This window comes from Cygnus olor, chromosome 11 (assembly GCF_009769625.2).
Source record: "Cygnus olor isolate bCygOlo1 chromosome 11, bCygOlo1.pri.v2, whole genome shotgun sequence".
NCBI lineage: Eukaryota > Metazoa > Chordata > Aves > Anseriformes > Anatidae > Cygnus > Cygnus olor.
The window spans coordinates 13,781,910-13,795,081 of NC_049179.1; the positions used below are offsets into that span (position 1 = coordinate 13,781,910).

The 13,172-nt window shown below is 59.5% G+C and overlaps 1 long non-coding RNA gene across 1 annotated transcript in view; it reads right to left on the reverse strand.

Moving 5' to 3' along the window:
• Positions 1–606: 606 nt before the first annotated feature.
• Positions 607–13,172, reverse strand: part of LOC121076107 — a 34,574-nt gene continuing 22,008 nt past the window's right edge. Inside the window, exons 3-4 of the long non-coding RNA XR_005823333.1 lie at positions 3,081–3,181; positions 607–1,210 (exon numbers count right to left, since the gene is read on the reverse strand). This is a non-coding gene — a long non-coding RNA (uncharacterized LOC121076107). The remainder of the gene's footprint in view (positions 1,211–3,080; positions 3,182–13,172) is intronic.

The following is a 13,172-nucleotide window of genomic DNA, read 5'->3' on the forward strand; positions in this document are numbered from 1 at the left end:
GGCGCTGGTGGCCGCGCAGGATAAAGGCATGCAGAGCCCCCGGCCCCCCTGCTCCCGGCCCCGAGGCTCGCAGCCCCATTAGCATCCCCGCGCGCCCGGCCCCCTGCCCAGCCTTGAACTTGGCCATGCCGGGCTGCGCTCCTTCTGCCTGCCTGGGCGCGCACAATGCGGGCCTTGACCCATTGTTTGCTTTTTTTTTTTTTTTTCGGGTTTCAGCTGGGAAAGCAGCCACCTCGCGCGCTCTGCCGAGAGCACGCCGGGAGCCGGGCACAATGGGGAACCCCGCTCCGCAAGCAGAAGGGCTCCAAATCATTTTAGAGACATATTCATTATCCCCTTTCACAGGGCCTGTTTGCCTTGGGTTTAGCGGCTGCTTCCCAGACAGGGTGCAGACCAAATAAAGATCGCTCTCGGCTGCGAGGCGTTCGCTCGGGCACGACGCAGCCGGGGCGCCTGGGCTGGGCCGCTCCCGATGCGTCTGCGGGCGTCTGGGGTTGTTCTGGGCCCGTCACCTCCTCCGTCCCGAGAGCGCAGCAGATGACACAGCTCGCTTTTGCAAAAAGGAGTGTTTATTTTCAACAGTGCGAGGGGTGGGGGTTGATTTTAATGGGAGACGATTACAGACAGTACTTTTTTTTTTTTTTTTTTTTAACAGTGCAAGAGAACGGCAGCAGGGCTGCCCGGCCCGGACACAGTCACGGTCCCGTGGGCTCCACACACACGGTGCCACCAGGACAGCTGCGCCCTCGCAGCTCCACACCCCCGTGGATGAGCAGCAAGGGCCAAGCCCTGCTCCATGAGCAGAGCCCAGCCTGCAAAAACCTGCTGAAAGCAGGGTCCAGCCAGCTCTGACCTCCCTCCCACCCCCTTCGTGCACCCAGCGTTTTGCCAGTGGAGGCAGTGGCTTGCTCGGATCTGAGCGCTGTGGTTCTGCCGGGGGTATTTGGGGTACCGGAGGTGTACAGGAGTTAGGCGGGATTTTCCCTTGGTTCCCTGTCCCTCCCCGCAGCTGCAGACTGTGATCCGAAGCACTGCAGGAACCCTCCGTGTTCACGAGCCAAAGCCGCCTCCTCGCCAGGGCCATCGCTGCAGCAGGTTGGGACCCTCCTGGAGGATCCTGGAGGCATCAGACAGCGAGCCCAGGCAGGCGGCAGCCAACTGTGACACGGAGCTCACAGGCTTGAGAAATCCCTTCTCCACTCACTGGGATCTAGGAAGGAAAGGAAAACACGGAGAGGTTACAACCTGCAGCAGGGCAGGGCACAGAACCAGCACGCAGAACCGCAGCAGCGCTCGGCTGAGGGCTGAACACCTCGGATCACGGGTGGACCAAAGCTCCCCACACCACACTGCCCGGCCTCTCCAGCCCAGCAGCTCAGTGCCACCTCGCCCAGGTCCCCCCTGGTCCCTGAGATGCCGAGCTCCCCCCGTACCCGCCCGGACCCCCGTCCGCCCCCTGCCCCGCCAGCCCGGGGAGGGGTTGCCGCTTGTCCTTCCTCCGTAGGCTTTGGGGCATGGGATTACTCTGCATGTCAGAGCCACTAAAGGAACAGCCCTCTGATGTTTTAATCTTCACATTAACTTTCCCTGCCCTCAGCGCCCTTGGCCGTCTGTAGAAAGTGATACTGAGCCTCGGAGCTGGAGCCAAAGCTGTTTGCTGGGCAAAAGTGCTGTCTCGTCCTCTTCGCGGCTCTCTCTGCACTTCTGTTTTTGCCCCACACTTTGTGGCAGCTTCTTCCCCCTTTTTCCTGAGTTTTCCTGATTTTTCCTCCATTTCCTTTTTGTTTTCCCCATGGCAAGCACAGATCCCCTAGCACAGCTTTTGAACCCAGTCCCATCCTTTGCTGTCCTCCCTTCGCTTTGCTTCTAAACCACCGTGCTGGAAAGAGCCAAGCCAAATACCCCCCCAGTTCCTGAGTACACTTGGACCCAGGATGCAAAAGGAGCCATCAGCCGGCTAATTTATTCTTCTTATTGCGCCAAATTGTAATTTTATAAAATATTGCAAATTTTATAAAATATTTGCAAGCCCGTTTTGAGAGATAAATCTTCCGTGTGGCTCTCTAATGAGCCGCCCTGGGAGCAGCTGGCATGTGATGTGCTGTAGGTCGCACGGCGACGTTCCTGGGCTGCGAGTGGCTGAACCGCCGTCACTCTTTGAACTGTGCAAATACTCCGCACTCTGGGGTCCAGGCTGCAATTTTCATGGGTATTTTTTTTCCCTCTTAAAAATAGATATCTTCTGTAACCCCTTTATTACAGTATTCATAAAGCGCTTGATGGGAATCCGCGGAAAATCCCTTCCCTTTCACAACTTTGAGGCGAGCCTAGAAGCTGGAGGGGCAGGAGGCAGCTCCAGCCCAGGTGAGCTCAGCTGCGCTTTATCCTAACATCCCGATGGGCAGGGCAGCACGGATGGGAGCTGAAGGGTGCTGGGCGCTTTCCCAAGGCCCGGGAGAGGAGGAGGAGGGTGCACCCCTGTGCTTGCCAGGGGAAACCCTTGCTGGGTGCCCCTGATCTCCACCTGGGCAGGCTGAGCTTGCTACGAGCTCCTGAGAAGCCCATTTAATGTGCAGATGGGGAGGATGCTCGCTGGTACGAGACATCACCCCACCTGGTGATGTCCACCAGCACCTGGTAAGAAATTGGGGGCAGGAGGTGCCGGACCAACCCGGCTGGCCGGAGATAACGCCGACAACCTGCCCCGCGGGGCTGTTCGTGGCAGGGAGAAGGGCACACACCCCCAAATAACAGCACGCCGATGCACGAGGCTCTGCCTAATCGGATTCCCATCCCTTGCCAATGCCCCGTTTGTGGCCGGGAAGGAGGGACTCTGCTCCTCCCCTCCCCTCAGCCCAGCCTCCGCTTCGCAGGCTCGCGCGGAGAAACTTTCTGGACAATTTAATCTCACCAGGGTGTTACTTAGAAAAACCTTTTTCACTGTCATTTTTTTTTCCCCTCCCTTCCTTCTCCCCCCCAACTTTTTCTTCCCTCCCAGCCTTGATTGAATTTTGCAAGCCCCTGATATCTTTCTTTTTGTACAGATGCATGCTGCTTATGCAAATACAAGCCTTTCATACCTCCTCCCTGGCTCAAGACCTCCAACTTGAATGTGACCAAAAGCTGCGCTCTCCCCTGCTAACTCCTTAGCACAATTACACCTCCATTCTGCTCCGGGGGCCTGGGGAGGGAAAAAATCATTTTAACCTAATAACACGTGCTGTTTGCTTTGGATAATTACAAGGGAGCTTCAGCTTCTGAGAGCAAGGGAATATTCGGCGCGGCGGGGCGGGAGGGAGGCTCCGCGTTAACGCCTCCGCGGCGAGTTTTATCTCCTGCCCGGGATCGGGCGTGCGCACGGCCTCTCGAGGCTCCCTCCACCTCTTGTCCTGTGCACCTGGGCGAGCATTCACATTTCCGAGCGAGGAACCTGGGCTCCGCGAGAGGAGAACGCCGCTGACATTTTCTTATCTCAAGTTACAATTTCCTGCAAGCATCAAGATAATGAAACGCGGGCGAGCTGCGGGCCGGGCGGGAGGCACGCGGCGCGGGCAGGGCCGGGGAGCGGGCAGGGAGGACGCCCGAGGGATGCGGCTGCCGCTCGCCGTCATTGTTGTCCTCCTGCCCTGTCTTCTGGGGAAGTTTATGTGGAGGGCTTTCACCGGGGCGAGGAGGAGGAGGAGGGGAGCTTTCCCCCCAGAGCACCCAGGAATCTGTCAAAAGAGGGACAGAAAAGAGAAGAAGAAGAAGAAGGGAGACAGAGAGTGGGAACGTCAAGGACCCCTGACTAATGAATAGCAAGTTTGCCCTTGAACCTCCCTGGGCTTTGCCATTCCCAGGCTCCAAACAAGGGCTGATGCATGCTTGGGCCCAGCTGCAGGGGGACCGGGCTATGGTTCATCTCAGACACTTTGACAGCCCGGGCCTTTTCCCCGCATAGCTCAGACTCGCCTAACTACTCCCCTGGCAACAGCTCAGTGCAGGAACCTGCGCTGAGGCCCTGCCTGCTGCATACAGAAGTGCGAGGAGGAGGGGAGCGCCGGGAGAAATTAGCTGGAGACCGGCTTAACCCGTTAAAAGCTGGGCGGGCGCCGCAGGCCGGCACCCTCGGCCCGGTGGCACGGCGCTGGCGGAGCCGTCGGGCTCCCCGCGGGGTGGTGACGGGGTCCCCGTGTCACGGAGAGCCCAGGTCCTGCTCCTCCCAGAGCCTCGGAGCTGCTGGGATGGAGCTCTGTGAGGTGTCCCGGAGGTGGGAAAGGCCACAGTGGGACGGAGATGACACCGAAAGCTGCTCGGATGTGTCACCTGTGTCACCTTCGTCACCTGTGTCCCAGGCAGGGCAGTGCCAGCCTTGCTGAGATGCAGCACGGTGAAGCCAGAGCAAGGGCACGGCCTGGCCCCGATGTGGCAGGGCTGGAGGACCCCAAAACCAGGGGTCGGGCCGGGCCCGAGGGGCACAGGCTCGCCCCGGCCGCTCTTTTTGCATTGCAGATCAAAGAGCCGGGGAGAGCTGGCCGTAGGGGTCTGCGCTGAATGGCGGGGGAAAACAGGCGCTGCAGACGGCAGCAAGCACCCGACGGCTCCAAAGCACGACCCAGAAACGTTCCCACATCCCGGCCCCTTATAAATCAAGGGGGAGAGGGGGAGGGCTCCTTCCCGGCCTCTGTTTTTACAGAGCATCTTTCATGTGCAGCCCCTGAGAGAGAGGGCTTTGCCGAGCTTGTTAAGGAAGGCTCCTGCGCCAGGCAGAGAGGGGGACGCACCATATGGAGAGGAAAAAAAGAAAAGGGGACACTGAAAATGGAAAATTATGCAAATCGGGAGGAGAGAGGCTCCGGCGAAAGGGGGGAGGGAGGCAGGGAGGCGGAGGGGGATGGGAGGCCGGGAAGGGAGCCCTGACTTAGGGGACACCAGCCGAGCCGGCAGGAGGGACAGAAGTTTCCCACGTTCGGTGTCCGGGCGTGGGACAGCCCTCGGTGGCACCTCAGGGCTGTCACTGGTGTCCCCAACGAGGGCACCGCCGCGGGGTGCTGGCAGCCCTGGCCCCGGGGAGCAGCCCCACCGGAGGGCAGCTCGCCAGCCCCGTTGTTCCCGTGCCCTACCAGGGGGATGCCCCGGCCCTGGAGAGGCAGCAAAACGAGGTCTGCGGTGACCTACTTGGCAGAGGTGTCCTCAGGACCTCTGTTACTGTGGCAATGAGGTAGCGAGCAAATAAATTTTTTTTTTCTTGGTCTACGTTTTTGCTTTTTCTCAATCCCCAAAACTGGACTGATGCACCAAGGTGCCTCGTCATAAATGGCCCCGAAGGGCGGCACCAATAGCAAAGCCCTGGGTTGTCCCTGAGTTGTCCCTGCGTTGTCCCTGAGTTGTCGCTGGGTCTCAGCCGCTGGCCAGGTGACACCCAGGTGAATTCAGCAAAGTCACAGGGAGGTCCCCAGAGTTCTTCCCTTCCCGGTCCTGGAAGCTCTTCCCTTGGTCCCCCCAGCGTCCCCGTGCCGCAGGGAATTCGGTGCGGGCAGAGCTGCAGCCCCAGCGTGGCACGGGGACGCTGTGCAGGACGGGGAGCAAACGGACTCTCCAGACCCTCGTGTACGTTATTCCCTGCGCTGGGCTCAAACTCCAGCCTGGAGGCCAGGCCTGGACTAACGTGGTGCCCGGAGAAATCCCTCCTCTCTTCCCTGCCCACGGTGCTGGCGGTGGGGAGAAGCACCGCTCCCCCCCCAGGGCTGCTGCATTTCGGGAGCAGGTAAGTCACCCAGCTCACCCTTCCGACCGCAAGCTGCCTTCCCCTGCGTGCACCAGCCCAGCTTCCCAAGAGGTGCGTGACACATCCGTGTCAGCTCCTCCTCCTGCCTGCAGCCGCTTTGGAGAAGAGCTCTGAAAAGAAACAGCTCTCCCACCTCTCAGGCATGGCCATGGCTCCTTCAGAGCTCCTCCTTGCTCTCTGGAAACCTTGCCCAGGTCCTGGCTTTTGGGCTCGGCTCACCTTTGGGAAACCACCTGGCTTGGTTCTGTCCATCCTGCTCCCGTCTCCCCCATATCTCCATTCAGTCGTATCCATTGAGACAGACCGGTGCTTTCCCTTTCGCTCTGTGCAGCACCTCCTGAAGCCCAGGCACACAAACCACTCCTGGCTGCCACCTCTCCTCCTCCTTGCTCCCATCACAGCCTTTGACCACGCCACTTGCTTTTTTTAGCTGCTTCTCCCGTGCATCCCATCAGGACACTTCCCCTCGCCGCACCCCGCGTGGATCATCCCACTAATCCCTTCTACCTCGCATCCCTCCACTTGCCATCAGCCCAGAGCCGTGCTAAGAAGCTTTCCATAAAGGGCTGATCAGGTCTCGGCGTGCCCGGGCAGGGCAGTCATTAACCAGGCTCCGCACACCCGCCCCATGTCCGTCTGTCCGTCCGTCCCTGGCAGCACGCCCCGTGTAGGTGCTCCTGCGGGTGGGCGAGAAATAAATCTGCTGGGGACCTGAGGTCGGGAGGAGGCAGAGGCAGTCCTGGCGAGGAGCTCGCCCCGGTGGGACTGCAGAACCGAGATGTCCCCCGGTGCCAGGCTGGGGCGAGCTGGGGACGCAGCCTCCAATTCCTAATTTTTTGCTTTGAGACGCCAGGGCTTGCTGCTTCCTCCCCACCCGGCCAGTCTGAGCCTGTGCGCGCCCTGACAGCTGGCAGAAACGTCCAGCAAATAAATCAACCCTTGCGATTCAACGCCAGTAAAACCCGAATCCCTTTAAGAAGGCCCTTCAGAGGGACGCCCTGCTCTCACCTTGCAGCCCAGGGTTTCGGGCAGGGACGAGGCACGGGGCCGTGCTGCCGTGCAAGCACACGTGTGGCCGTGCCGGTGCGGATGGGCACGCGTGCCCCAGCGTGCGCGTGTTCCTGCCTGCACACGCCAACACCTCCGTGCTCCTGCCCACGTTCCCTCTGCCGCCTGCCAGGCTGCCAGGAGCTCGGGGGGAGCTCTTCTTGTTCTCCCGCACCCGGGGCACGTGCGTTATCTGTGCAACACGGCTGCGGGCAGGGATTTGGGCTGCTCAGCCTTGCTGTGGCTGGGCGAGAAGCACGCTGTGTCCAGCTCCTAGTTTCTTCAAGAGCCGTACCTCGGAGTAAGGCTGCATATGTTGGCCAGATCCTCGGTAAAGCCCCGGAATAAGCTGTAGGCACTGAAGAGGATTCATGTAAGCGGCGCACAGAGAAAAATAGCAAAAAATAAAGTTCACAGGGGTACAAGGAAAACAGAGCTTCCACCCACAGACCAGCTGTGTGGGGCTCCAGGGACAGGCAGACAATGTGGGAGATATTTCAGAGCTTGCTCTCAAGATGATGCATTTGCAATCGCTTCCCTCCTGAAAGTGGCGGAGGGAAAGTGAGCCACCAGCCCTGCCGACACGCATTTCCATACCCCCACCTTCAGGTGAAGGCACGCGACCTGCCTCACCTCTCACCTGGGCTGCTGTAAGGTTGGATAGCCACCAGGGCTGAGCTACAAAAAACACGACGCGCTCCCAGGGAAGAGGAAGAAGAGGGATATCTGACGTCCCTCGGTGCCACGACATAGGCAAGAAACTGCCCCTGCTCAAACAAAGCCGGGCGAAGGGGCTGCTCGGTGCCCTCCCTGCAGATCCCCACCAGCCAGACGCGGGTGCGTGGGGCGGGGGGAGCGGGCGGGGACCGTTCCGGGTGTCCTTCGGATCAGGCTGGCCTCAGCTGCCACGCTGGAAGCTGAACCACATCCAAGGAGGATACGGCAAGAACAGCGAGTGCTGCCCAAGCGGCAGTCCGGAGCGCTGGCACTTAGTCCTGATTCAGCCTCGACCCAGATTCCAGCCCCTGGCGTGGATCCAGGTTTCTCTCTCCTTGACCCGTCTCCATCAAAAGCAACGCCGCGGTGAGTCTCTGCTACGAGTTCCTATTCTACAAATAGAAGCAAAGAAGCGCCCCGCTCCTCAGCTGAACGTTTCCACTAACCCCTATTTTGATGCCTGCCCCACTGAAAGAAACCTTCAGAGACCGTGCCCTTGTAACTACCTCCCCCTCCAGCGACGTGACACTAAACCACACCACCACCAAGTGTCCCCGCGATCCTCCCCGCACAGCTGCCCTGCGAAGGTCCCACCTCTGGCTGGGGACAGGCAGCAGGGGCACGATGCGGGCAGGACGGGCTGATCCCGGCTCCTAGGAGCATTTCATTTCCAAACAGGGCCCTGGAGACCTCTCGGGCGAGGGGCTTGTCGGGGCGATGCAGGAGAGCAGGAGCACCCAACGCCGCCTGGCTGCGTCGCACCCGGAGCAGAACGTGCAGAAGTAAAACCTCCCAGCCACGTGCTCGCCGTCCGGGTGCCGCCACGGCAGCGCCGAGCCAGCCACCGAAATCCTCCCCAGCCACCAAGGAGCCCTTCCTGCCGGCCCGGCCCCTTGAACAGGAGCATCTCTGTTATTCTGGGAAATGGCGAATTGGGATCTTTTCGCCTCCCTCTTCCCCCCCACCCCACTTCCCTCCCCCAGCTCTTTTTTCCGCATCATAAGCAAAGTCCTAATAAAGCTCCCATCCCCACTGCCGGCCCTGCGCCATGCTCCCAGCAGAAAAGAGATGCAAAGCCACGCTTGGAATCTGATTCCCCGGCTTTAAACGCTGCTCTGCCAGCAAAGTGCGACTTGAAAGCTCCCCTGTCACAGTTACAAAGCTCCGAACAGCCCTTCCTCGGATAATCACGCTTATCTCCAGATTAAGAAAGAGAGACCTGCAGCTGAGGCTGGTCACATGGGCTGGGATGTGGGCAAATCTCTTTTAAACAATCCCCATATAGCTGTGACCTCCACCGCAGCCCAAATACCCAGCCCCTCGTTCCCACTTGAAAGCCAGCTCCGGAGACACGGCGGAGCGCTCGCGAGAGGGGAACACGCCGGAGAGAGCAGGGGCACGAGCGAAACTGGGGGAGGAGTGAGAAAACGACGCGGCAGAGGAGGCACAGAGCGGTGGAAGGAGAAAGCAGCCAGGGGAGGAGGTGGGAGAGGGAGAGAAAGAGGTGGGATGCGGTGCGGAGGGAGGAAGAGCGCGTGGCTGAGGGGGAGGCCGATGAAGGACAGGTCTGTGCTGCTCTTCCCGCTGGGGACGAGCTGTCCCCACTCTGTCCCCACGTTAACTCTTCCCGCTCTGTCCCCGGCCGGCAGCCCACGGCGGTTACGTGCCTCCAGCTGTGCCAAGCAGCCTTGGCAGGGCGAGCGCGCTACCTACTTTGCTGCCACGGATTCATTAAAAGGCTTTGCCTGTGTGGGAATAGTCATCCCAACGGGGGAAAGGGAAAAAAAAAAACCAACCCTTCTGCAGCTCAGCCTGGCAAGGAGCTCTGACAAAGCGGTTTCCATAGCCCTGCGTGGGGCTCGGGAGCAGGATGAAGGAGGCAGGGATGCGCGGAGGGGTGGGAGAGCAGCTGGAAGGGGTCGCCAGAAGGATTTTGCCTGGGGATGAAGCACAGGGAGGGAACTGCCCGCACTTTGCGGGGTGCTGCTTCCCTCTTCGTCCTTGTGACTAAAGGCCACGATGCACCAGGGTCAGGAGTGGACATCAGATTCACCCTGTGAGCAAACGATGGGTCCAAGCACCTGCACGGTGACTTCTCCTAGCAGCAGCTTCCCCTCTGCTCTATAACTTAATGTCAACACAATGGCTTTGCGATGGAGGAGCCCCAGCGGCCCTGAAAGGGGCACAGATGCCGAGCAGCGGGCTGGCTCTCTCTGAGGACACCCACGATTTGCTGGCACCGACTCGGGGTCTCCAGACGCGGGGCTTGGCCACTGGCTGCAGCCCGCTGGGAGGACGGCGGGGCTGCCTCCCCCACTGCTCATTATTCACCCCGCGCAATTAGGCACCGCTGATAAGTCACACCAAATTGCCTTTGTTCTCCGACTGGATGACCTGCGTTTCACAAGGGTCCCTTCTTCCTGCGCGCTGCCCACGGGTGTTCGGGGCTGCCCGCTGTGCCTGCCGCTCAAACGGCAGCGAGGATCTCGAAGCACTCACCCCACGCTCTGCCATCGCCCACCCGGGCTCCTGCAGGACCCCGCTGCTCCTCCACACCTTCGCTGCCAGCACCAGGACCCCAGCGTGGAAGAGAGAGCAAAGCCACCAAACCTCTGCACGCAGCAGAACTTCCCCAGACGAGCCTGGCTTCAGAGCAGCCTTGTGCTGGGCGCTGCTCAGCCACGTAATTCCCTGCTCTTTCAGCACAGCAGCTGCTCAGAGGCAGACGGCAGCACGGGCAGAGATGGCATCTCGCGCCTTTCTAGAGCCTCTTCTTGGTCTGCGCAAGAAACGTACGTGGGCTCTGAAGTCTTGGTGATTTAAGGGAAAGGATGCAAAAAAAAAAAAAAATTACACAAGAAATTAATTATCCCTACGTGTGCTACGGATTCTTGGGTGAACCTATCGAATGCGGACGGATGGATGGACAGACGGACGGACGATAAAAGCACTCTAGGAATGGCATTATGTGCTGGTCCATACGCTGGGGACGCAGAAAGACTTTTCTCTCGGTAATTAGTAACTCCACCCCGAGCCAATGTTTATAAATCCTTGAAACCCTTGATAGCGCCCACCTCTTTGTCTCCCCAGCCCCCGTTTCCACCGCCCCATCCCGCACGCACAGCCGTTTTGCTTCCTTCCCGTGTTTTGTGGCTGGCACTGGATCTGACTGCCTTTCTGGAGAAGCAGGCCGAGGTTTTGTGTGCGGGGCTTTGTGTGAGTGATTGCATGTGTATGTGTACATACACAGATGGATACAAACCCATTGGAAATAAACACCTTTTAAGGGACTCGAGAGAGAGACACAGGGCAAAGGAGAAGAAAGAGCCCACAGCCCCTCAGCCAGACAATCAGCAAAGATGAACAGAAAGACCCAGTGAACCAAAAAAAAAAAAAAAAAAAAAAAAAAGCTTCAGTTCTCTTTTAAACTCTCCCCAATTTGCAGCGAAGGCAGCCGCTCGCATCGCTGGGAAGCCCAGCTTCACCCCGGCTTCTCCCGGCTCCGCACAGCTCGATCACCCCGGGCTGCACCCGGCACCCCCCCGCCGCCTCCCAGGGCCCCGCATCTCCCCCGCCGCCGAGACAGCTTTCGCCAATGGAAGGAGGACAAATATATTCATTGGCACCTTATCAGACATGCATGCAAAACTAATTAACATGGGGAGACATGCAAGCTGCCACCCAGCCACAAATACACACCCACGAGCATGCACACACACACGCACACACGCACAAGGCAACCCTTGTCTAGGGGGGACATTCAAAAGGCTTTGTCACTAATTTAGGCATCTGTCTCAGTCTGGTCTGGTCCTCCTGGCTAGGCTGGAGTTGTGGTTTTTTTCCCACTCTGTTTGACAATGCTGGGAACATGCCCGGAGACCCCTCATTCAAATCACCCCTTGACAATGGTCTCATTGTGTGAGCGTACAGAAAAGGGAAAGGATGGGGGAGAAGATGGGGAGGGGGGCAAGGAATTAAAATGTGAACCCAAGGAAGTGTTTACTAACACAAGCCCCGCAGCTGCCCCGGCTCTCCTCCACCCCCTTCTTCCGCCCCCGGCCACTCCAATGGCCCGGGCTGTCCCCGTGCAGCGAGCCCTGGGCCCGAGGACTGCAGGGATGGAGCCTGCAGCACCTCGGCGGGGATTTAGTGACTTAAAATGTCCCGCAGAGGACATCTTTGGGGAGGTGGACGGCTGGCCGGTGGAGCAGGGGATTTATCGGTAGAACCGCCCGCTCCCAGGCTTTCCAGAGCGGGAGGAAAATTGTTTAAACGTGGCCTGGTGGATTAGAGGAGGAGAGCAGAGCGGCAGCGCGGGTCGGATGCTTCCCGCGGGGCTGCTGCCGGCCACGCCACAGCGGGAGGAAGGCGGCGAGCAGAAGGGTGTCGGGGCTGGGGGCTCAGGGAGCGGAGCGGACCCCCCTCCAGGACCTGACCGCCTTCCTTGCTAGTCAGAGGGAATTAAGCAAAAATCCCCCTGATGTCCTGCCCGCCCCCCGACCACCCCACGGCCCTCTAGGGAAGGGAACGGCAGACGGAGGAGGGCTCGCCCCCAGCCCCACCACACGCTTGGCCGGGCTCGGCAGACACCGTTCAGCTGGAAATGCCCACGAGTCGGCCGAGCAAAGGCAGCGCGGGGCTGGGGAAGGGGGAGGAGATGATGGCAGTGTTTTCCATATATGCAAATGCGGCTGCACAAGGTACTCGAGGGGGAGACAAAACAAAGAGACCTCCAAGAGGCAGGCGCACAAAGCCCAGCACCTCCATCCACCTCCCATGCTCCCCAAGGAAGAGCCGAGCGATGCTCGGAGGTCCCCCCCACCAAGCCGAGCAGGCACCAGCCCCGCGTGTCTGCCTTGGAGGAGCTGTAAAGGAGGGGCCCGGCGAAAGCTGCCAACACAAATGCCACAGCCCACGTCCTCCTCCACCAACAGATGCACCTCGGGGGGAAGAAACTATTCCCGGCCATCAGCTTAATCGGGAGAAAAAGCCGTGATGTAAACCCGAAAGAGAGCTGCCTCGCTGCGGCAGAGGTCTGGGAGCTGGAGAAAGCCCGGCTGCCGTGACATTGTTCCTGCAGGCAGGTCCACCACCCGGAGCTTTTTTGTGTCCTCTGAGAGGTTTCCGGTCACCGCCACCAGCACGGCGGGGCAAAACTTCGCACAGAAACCCCAGAACCCGAGTGAGGGTGAAGCGTCCTTCCCGTGACCGCTGTGCCAAAATGAAAGCGCAAATATTTCTGCTGGAAAGGGGAAGCTGCTGCCAAGTAAGCAAACCTGGGCTTTTTATCCACACAAGTAGTCGTGAGCAGTTTTAGGGCCACATCCCTCTCCTCCAACGCACAGGGATAGGCACTCGACACAGTGCCACGTACAGGACCAGGACCAGAGCTCTGGTTTTAACGGGGCGATGCAGACACCACATGAGATAAAACCCACCAGAGATCAGCGTGCCAGGACGCGGGGCTGAGGGAAGCTGCTTGACGGCACAGAGAAACAAGGACACGCGACTCCGCTCTCATTTCCCTGCTGTAAATTTGGGCGGCTTTTACCGAACGCAATTAACTCCTCACTCGGGGTTTAACCCGGGGGAGCTGGGAGCAGAGCTCGGTACAGGACCCACCTCTGGGCTCCTCTCCCTG